Source organism: Tursiops truncatus, chromosome 12 (genome assembly GCF_011762595.2).
Source record: "Tursiops truncatus isolate mTurTru1 chromosome 12, mTurTru1.mat.Y, whole genome shotgun sequence".
Taxonomy (NCBI): Eukaryota; Metazoa; Chordata; class Mammalia; order Artiodactyla; family Delphinidae; genus Tursiops; species Tursiops truncatus.
In genome coordinates, this window is record NC_047045.1 from 28,372,083 (window position 1) to 28,381,323 (window position 9,241).

The 9,241-nt window shown below is 37.6% G+C and overlaps 1 pseudogene; it reads left to right on the forward strand.

The window, feature by feature from the left end:
- The first annotated feature begins 8,305 nt into the window (after positions 1 to 8,305).
- LOC117307542 (breast cancer type 2 susceptibility protein-like) lies at positions 8,306 to 8,947 on the forward strand (annotated as a pseudogene).
- Positions 8,948 to 9,241: the final 294 nt, after the last annotated feature.

Consider the following 9,241-nt stretch of genomic DNA (forward strand, 5'->3'; position numbering starts at 1 on the left):
AAAACAGGAACATATTGAGATCTGTCTCTTAAGAGAAATATTACAATAGAATAAATAATGTCTCTATGCATAAGCCACACAAGAAGAAATTTATTTCTATAGCAGATAACAAAATTTTAAACCCATTTACTGTTGTTTTCTATCACACAAAGAATAGATACTAAATAATTTAAGGAACATACTTGTCAAAATAACAAATAGAACCTGGATAGATTGTAAAGAACTTATGACTTGTTTATCAGTTTTCAAGTTATTCTCACTAGGCAACTTTGTAGCAGACTGTTACAGAAAAACGTTAGTGAAATGTAAGCCTGTACTCAATGACCAAAAAAAACCACATGGAGACCTTACTAAAAAAAATCAGTGTGCACCCACCGTACATTTCCTCCCCTCCCATTATGATTTAATTGGTATGGGCATCATTTTACTTTTATTGTAGCTACAGGTGGTTCTGCTGAGCAGCTAATGTTGAGAACCACTGTATTAGATTTCTAAGGCTTCTGTAACAAAGTACCACAGACTAGGTGTCTTAAAGATGTTTGTTCTCAAAGTACTTACTGTTAGAAGTCTGAGATCAAGGTGACAGCAGGTTGGTTTCTTCTGAAGCTTCTCTCCTTGGCTGGTAGGTTATCATCTTCTCCCTTTGCCTTCACCTGGTCTTCCCTCTGTGGGTCTGTGTCCTTATCTATACTTATAAGGAGACCAGTCATGCTGGATAGGGGCCCACCCTAATGACCTCCCTTTATCTTTTTAAAGCATCTACCTCGAAATACAGTTACATTCTGAGGTACTGGGGGCTAGGACACTAACATATGACTTTGGCAAGGACACAATCCAGACCATAACAACACTAATCTAGGAAGTGATTAGTTAAGAATGGATAACATACAACCAAAACTTTTAAAACTATGCATTCTTTCTATTATTTAATTTTGAATATAAAGCTGTTATTTAGGGGCTTCCCTGGTAACACAGGGGTTAAGAATCTGCCTGCCAACGCAGGGGACACGGTTTCAAGCCCTAGTCCGGGAAGATCCCACATGCTGCGGAGCAACTAGGCCCGTGAGCCACAGCTACTGAGCCTGCGCTCTAGAGCCTGCAAACCACAACTACTGAGCCCACGTGACACAACTACTGAAGCCTGCACACCTAGAGCCCATGCTCCACAGCAAGAGAAGCCACCGCAATGAGAAGCCCACGCACTGCAACGAAGAGTAGCCCCTTCTCGCCACAACTAGAGAAAGCCCGCACTCAGCAACAAAGATCCAACGCAGCCAAAAATAAACAAAATATATTTTTTAAAAGCTGTTATTTAAATTTCAAAAAATTACTATGGAATGCCTGTGCCATATTTCTAAATCCTTTATGATAAGTTGAACCAGAGGAGTTTATACTGAACAAGAATGTAGTTTAGAAATTCACTGTACTGGAATACATTTTTAACATTTTACTGATGATGTTTTATCTCTAAAGCAACCATTTCCACAACTCTACAACTTCAAAGTAGAAGCTTCAGATAAAGTATTGTAAAGGCGATAATTTGAATAGCAAAAAACACATCAAGGTGCCTTTCATCCACAGAAACCAACCGATTCATAGGTGAAGACTAGAGTCAACCAGAGTCCTGAAACCCTGAGCTCCTAACTTAGTACAGGTTATCAGTCATATGGCAACCCCGGAAAGTGCCCCAGGGCATTTATGGACATTGGCTTCACATGTGAATCAACTGGGACTATTTTTAAAATCCCATTTCCTGGACAATTAAAAAGAAATAGGTATGAGATTCAGGTGTAAGTATTTTTGAGGTGATTGCATGTGTAGCCAAGTTTGAGAATACTAACTTAGAGTCCTAACAGAGAGCACCTGAATATAGACCTAATTAAGTTTTGTATCGTTTTCAACGCTGTTAATTGCCTTGTTGATCAGAAAGTTGCTCTGAGATACTCTACCACAACCACATCTCCTAAAATTAAAAAATTATAGCCAAGGGAGTGGAAATTCCAAACTAAAAGGCCACACCTAAATTTATCATTTCAAGTATAAATTTATAGTCAAAATATTGCATAAAAATAACAAACACTGTGCATTGTTAACAAATTCTAAGTGAAAAGCAACCCCTTCTTATCAATAATCCAAATCCCCAGAGCAAACAGGGTGTTTTTTTCAATTTTACCTGAGTTTATTTCCAACCTAATTTCCAGTTTTCTAGCTTATTTTCATAACACCCAACAACATTCTCAGTGACAGCTTTGAGACAATGTCAGAAATCCTGAGTATGGCAATTAAAAAATAATGACCATATAGCTAGAGATTTTATCATGCTGTTTAGAAAACGAACAATAAAACATTAAGAATTAAAACAAAATAAGGAACCACTATTGTTTCTATATGTATTCTTTCCATCTTAAGTATTTTTAAACTTTTTTTTTTACTAACCATACATTTTTAAAAATCAAACTTCCAAAATAAAAGTTCCCATTTTTAAGTGTAGCATTCAATAAGTTTTGACAAATATAAGCACCACTGCGATCAAGGTACAGTTTCATCACCACAAAAAGGTCCCTTGATGCCCTTTCTCAGTCAGTCCATCAATCTCTGTCCTCCCAAACACTGATGAGATTTCTGACTATATAAATTAGTTTTGCATTTCCTAGAATTTCATTTAAATTGAATCATTATAGTAGGATGTATTTTTTATTCCTGACTTCTTTCATCCAGCAGTTTTTTTTAATGTATTCATTCATTTGGTGTCTATCAGTAGTTTGTTCTTTTAACTACTGCATAATATTTCATTATATAAACAAACTAAAATTTATTTTATTTACCTATTAATCTGATGATGAACATTTAAGTTGTTTCTGGTTTGGGGCAATTAAAAATAAACCTGTGGTGAACATCCCTGTGTAATTCTTTGTTGGACATATACTTCCGTTTCTCTTGGGTAAATACCTAAGAGTGGAATGGATGGGTAGTTTATTATTGTGCTAGGGCTGCTATTATAAAGTACCACAAACTGGGTGGCTTAAACAACAAAATGTATTGTCTCACAGTTCTAGAAGTTGGAGATCAATGATGTGTCAACAGGATAGGTTCCTTCTGAGAGTTATGAGTGAGAATCAGTTCCATGTTTCTGTCCTAGCTTCTGGTGGGTTGCTGGCAATCTTTGGCTTGTAGAGGCATCACCCTGATAACTGCCTTCATCTTCACACGGCCTTCTCCCTATGTGTGTTTCTGTGTCCAAAATCCCCCTTCTTATAAGGACACCCGTCATATTGGATTAGTGCCCACCCTACTCCAGTATGATCTCATTCTCACTTAACAAAATGACTTTGAGGCTACTTGCTGAAAGGCAAAGAGCTCAGGCTAGAAATCAAAAAGCAGTCATTCACAGTGCTTCTGCCAAAAATACATAACCTGAGTATAATCATGTGGAGACATCAGACAAAACCCAACTTGAGAGACATTTTATGAAATCAATGCTCTGTACTTTTCAAATATCAATGTCACAAAAGACAAAGAAGGACTGAGGAATTGCTCCATATTAAAGGAAACTCAAAAGACTTGACAAGTGAATGTGATATGTGACCTTGTTGTGATAAAGGACACTTGTGGGACATTTGATGACATTTTAATGAAGTTATTACATTAAATAATGGTATTATATCAATTATAATTTTGATAATTATATTATGGTTATATAAGAGAATATCCTTGATTTTAGGAAATGCACACTGAAGTATTTTGGGAAAGTGGGAAATAACATGTGTGACTTACTGTAAAATAGTACAAAAAATTAATTATACACCTTTCCCCCAATATACACACAGAGGAAATAATAAAGCAAATATGGTAAAATGTATATTTGGATTTGATCACCAAGAGAATGAATGTAAATAGCAGAGACAATAATGCCAAGGACAAACCCTTCAGTACTCCAAAGTTTAGAGATCAGGGAAAATGGGGAAAAATGGAATAAAAACCACAGCAACTCGGAGTAGCTTGAGAGGTAAGATCAAAACTGGGTGGATGACTTTGGGTTCTTAGCAGCTTATTAGAGTTTCTAGACACAGAACCAATAGGAAATAGCTATATCTATTTCTATATCCATATCTATTTCTATATCCATATTTATATCCATATCTATATCTATCCATGAACTTGCTCCCGCAATTGTGGAGGGTGGGAAATCCAAAATCTGCAGGGTAGTACAGCAGGGTGGAGACCCAGGGAATAGCCGCTTGAGTCCAAAGGCAGTCTAGAGGCAGAATTCCCTCTTCTTAGGGGAACTTTAGTCTTTTTTTCTCTAAGGCCTTTATTTGGATGAGGCCCACTCACATTATGGAGGGTAATCTGCTTTACTCCAAGTCTATTGGTTTAAATGTTAATCTCATCTAAAATTATATCTTTACACCGACATCCAAACTGGTGTTTGACCAAATATCTAGGGGCCATAGCCTAGCCAAACTGACACGTAAAACTAACCATCACAGAAGCTAACTAAAAAGAGGGTATCAAAAATGAGAGAATGTTGCAATGGATAAAATAAATGAGAAGTTGACTACAAACTGACCACTGGAATTAGCAAAACAATGCCACTAATGATCACAGGTGGTTTGGATGGCGGTACCTGATTGGAGTGAATTCAAGTGGGAATGTGAGGAGAGATACTGGATGCAGTAAGAATAAACAATTCTTTGAGGAATTTTTTACTTTAAAGATGGGGAGATGTATAGCATGGTAGCTTGATTGTGTGACAGAGTCAAGAGAAAATTTTAATATGGGATAGATAACAATATGTTTGCTGATGAGAATGATCCAGCAGAGAGATGAACAAGAGAAAAAGGAGAAATGCAACATTTTGAATAGTTGGAATGTAAGAGATCCAGCATAGACGTGGAGGGGTTGAATTCAAACAGGAGTGTGGACGGTTCACCAAACAGGTGGGAAGCTGAGGGTATGGGTTGAGAGGTAAGTTGGGGTGAGAGTGTAGTAGCAGGAGATGATGAAAGTTCTCTTCTGATTATTTCTATTTCTCATGAAACAGGACAGGCCCAGGCTCATGGGTATGCAACCCACACGACGGCATAGGACCCGATGCACAGAAGGGTCCCACAAATTTTAAATCTCTGTTGTTGATGTTATAAAATTCCTAAAAGATTTATCTTTGAACTTTCGTAAAGTCCAATGAGACAAAGGAACATGAGGGTGAGCAGAGGAGATACACACAATATGTGCATCTTCTCTTTCTTGCTACCCCCTTCACATATAGTATTCATGATGCCCTGTGAACACAGAACTCCAGTGGATTCATTATGCATGGGAATTCAGCAAGACTCAAAGCAAGTACAAGGTAGGCCAGCCTACAACTGGGAAAGCCTGGGACACTGACAGCCCAAGAAGCCACACTTTCGGTTTGTACAAGAACTTGCTGCCAACTCAGAAAAAAGGCAATAGTGATCCAAGAAACACAAAAAACTAAGGAACCTGTTATATCTTTTCTTATTCAAGTTACTTCGCTGTAGTAGCTGACTACTTACACTGAAAATGATGACGTGAAAGGGAAATACAGGGCAACCCACACTTCTTTTTCTTTCAGTTTTTCCTCACTCGGCAGTAAGCTGAGGTAGAGACTTTAGACAGAATGTGCACGAATAAAGAAGGGAAAAGAAAATATTTGGTTAGTTTTGTGCAACATTTCCTCTATTCTGATAAAAATAAAATACATATGCATATATAAACCACAAAATGTAAATTTTGTAATTTTGATGATTCTTCATACAAGTTAAATAATCTTATTTTTGCACTTAAAACTGGCATTGCAAAATATAAAGATGAATGGTAAAATTCATGATAATAAATTAAACTTTTAAAATTTTTCTTTACTTGGGACAAGATTAACTACAAAGTAAAAATGCCACGACATTGTGAGAGACCATGAAAGGAAAAGTTTTTATATTTTAGTACTTTTAATGTCACTTTTTTCCTGCTTTTTAAATAAGAGGCGCTGTATTTTTATTTTGTATTTCATCTTGCAAATTATGTGGCTGACTCTGAAATAGCAGGCACATGATCAGCTGAGAATGATGATGAGAGAGGAGATTTTGGAAGTTTGAGAAAAGAAAAGCTATGAAACAGTGCCATTGTAGAGTGGAATTGTGAATAGTAATAGCAAAATGAAGTATGCTTACTGGGCAGCATTAAGAAACCACTTGAGGTTAATGATCATAATTATAAAGAGTGTCCAGTCAGCATGATGGTATTTTTTCTCCAGACATATTCCTCTGCATGGAGGGCAAGGAGGTTGAGTGTATATGAAAGGAAGCAGAACCACTGTAATAACTGACTAGGAAATTTAATCTAAATAAGGAGGGAAGTGAGAATTTAAGGAGCTAACAGACATTGAGAAGTCATAAAATCAGATATTTTCTTATTTTTGGAGGATTTTTAGAGTTGGAGCACTAGAGGGAATGAGCCAGAAAGAGAGGAAGTGGGAGGTGTGATGTTGAGATTTTGGACGGGAGGTAGTCATTGGTCACGAGCACCAGGATATAATGAGAATGTGTGGCTATGGTAGAGTGGAAGAGATCAATTTACTGAGAGATCTGAATGTTGGAAGGATCTTCATGGATAGCGAAATCTCAAAGAGTTCTGATAGCAGTGTTGGAGAGAACTACAGTGAACCCAGCCCTGACATCAAAGAAGGAGGACTAGTGACCCTAGGGAATGATAGTTGAATCAATAGAGAGACGTGGTGATAGATTAATGACAAAAGACTCTAAATGTAAATCTCCCTCCAGCAGGGGAGGAGTGGGAGTTGAGGTCAGAGAAGATAATTTTCAGAATGTAAAAATTCAAATTTCCAAGGGATGAGCATTAATGTAGGAGACTAGGGTTTCTATAGTAATGACATGAAAAGGAATAAAGAGCACAATGTAATCATTCCTGATGGTCTCAAGAAGGAATGCTGGTGACAAAGTTGTGAGTGTTGGGGGTTGCAGAGTTCTGGCGTGCCCCTTGAACCTTGCTCATGGAGAATTCAAGTCCCCCAGAGATGTCTAATTATTAGTGACTGGACACTCCTGACCTCTCTAATGACAATCAATGGAGCATGTATGAATTTATGAAGATCTGCTCATTGAGGGAAATGACAAGTAGTTTTGAAAACAAGCATAAGTTAAGTGTGTGGGAGTAAAAGAAGGTGAAATTTTAAAGGTGGACCATTTCAAAGGAATTAGAGTTTCAGCCTACATATAAAGAGGAGTCTTTGATGGATCTAGCCTGGGGTAGTAGAAAGAGGTTGTATTAAGAAAGGATTGATATTCAGTTCTGCAATTAACTGGCTTTGGCAAGACAGTTGTATATTTTCTACAACTTAAAAAAGGAAAAGTAATGCACATAAATAATATTTATTTTACATTAATTTAGCTTGGAAGAGACATTATCAGATTTATTCTATAATAGTAACTCTTGAAGAAGGTGACTACTGTAGATCAGGCCAGAAGGGAAGAGAGCCTGGTCTCAGAGCAAAAGGAAAAAGGCCGATGAGGCAAAAGATGTATAAGTGGTAAAGTCCCATTAAATTAACCTAATTGTGGCCAATTGGATCTGTAGTTTAGAAAACAGTAGGAGACAAAGGTAAATTCAAAGACTCCTGGGGCTACGGTTTAATAGAATCGAAGAGGAGATAGATGCAAGGATAAAGATTATGGTGTATATTTTGGACATTTTAGATTGGAAGAACCATATATCCAGGTAATGGGATCCACTGGGGAAATAGATATATTCAAAAGGGCACTGGTTCCCATTGAAGACAGAAATTTGAAAGTCATAGAATTTCAGGCGCTTGGAGAGATGAAAATGTTCAGAGTGTAATAAGAAGGTGGTTTTACATTAAGTGAAATTGATGTAAAATTTCTGTAGACGTGAATGCTAATGAGCAAGGAGGCTAAGGTGTTAGACCAATCAACAGCCTTAGGCAGGGAGGGTAAGGGTGGCTGGGAGGAAACCTGGCAATCAGCTGCAAAGCCAAAAAGGATTAGGTTACAGAGGCCAAATTTTTGCTTGTTATTGTCTTCATCACTTCTTATACATGGGCCTTATGCCACAAGAGAGAGGGGAGGGGGGGAGGGAGGGAGGGAGGGAAGGGGAGGGGGGGAGGGAGAGAGAGAGAGAGAGAGAGAGAGAGAGAGCCCCTAAGAATGTTTATAGATCTCATTAATTTTCAGACATTTCAGAAAGAGACTGAGCTGTCAGGTCTAAGATATGTTCAAGATCTTAGCCCAATGCCTTCCTATCTCTCCAACAAATGCCTGAATATTTTTTAGCATGTGCTGCTCTGCCTTTCATGAGACAGTTACCACTTTGTAAGCTCAAAGGGAAGTCTTTCTCCACACCTGTAGCAGCCCAAATGACTTCAAAGTCTTGTTGCAAAGGGGAGAAAGAGACTGATGACCCAAAAAACTGCAAAAAGAGAAGAGCCTTGGATTTCTTGGGCAGATTGCCTGTACCTCCACCTGTCAGTCCCATTTGTACATTTGTTTCTCCAGCTGCACAGAAGGCATTTCAGCCACCATGGAGTTGTGGCACCAAATATGAAACACCTATGAAGAAAAAAGAATTGAATTCTCCTCAGATGACTCCACTTAAAAAATTTAATGACATCTCTCTTTTGGAAGGTGATTCAATAGCTGATGAAGAACTTGTCTTGATAAATACCCAAGCCCTTTTGTCTGGTCCAGCAGGAGAAAATCAACTTACATCCATCAATGAGTCCACTAGGACTGCTCCCACTGGTCCAAAAGATCATCTCGGACTGAAAAGGCCTTACACTGCATCTGTGATCAAAGAATGAGGGAATTCCCCAGCCAGGACTGAAGAACAGAAGACTAATATGCAGGACACAAGTACAATAAAAAATATATCCAAGAGACTGCAAAGTCGACAATAAACCAAAACGATGATAAATTAGGTATTGACTCAACCTTTCCAGTTTGTAAAACATATACGATTTCAAATGCTACATCAGAATTTGCATAATGAGAAAAGAAAGGAAAACGTTCAAAATGCATCTACGTGCTTGTATATCACAGCAATGCTCTTTGCCTGCTTCTATATTGGTATACTCTTATTTCAATTATATATCTTAAAACTGTGACTGTATATTTATTAACTAATCAAGAAAAAAATCTCCTTTAAATCTTTATGACTAGATTTGGTCACTATAAGTATGATTTTACAAACA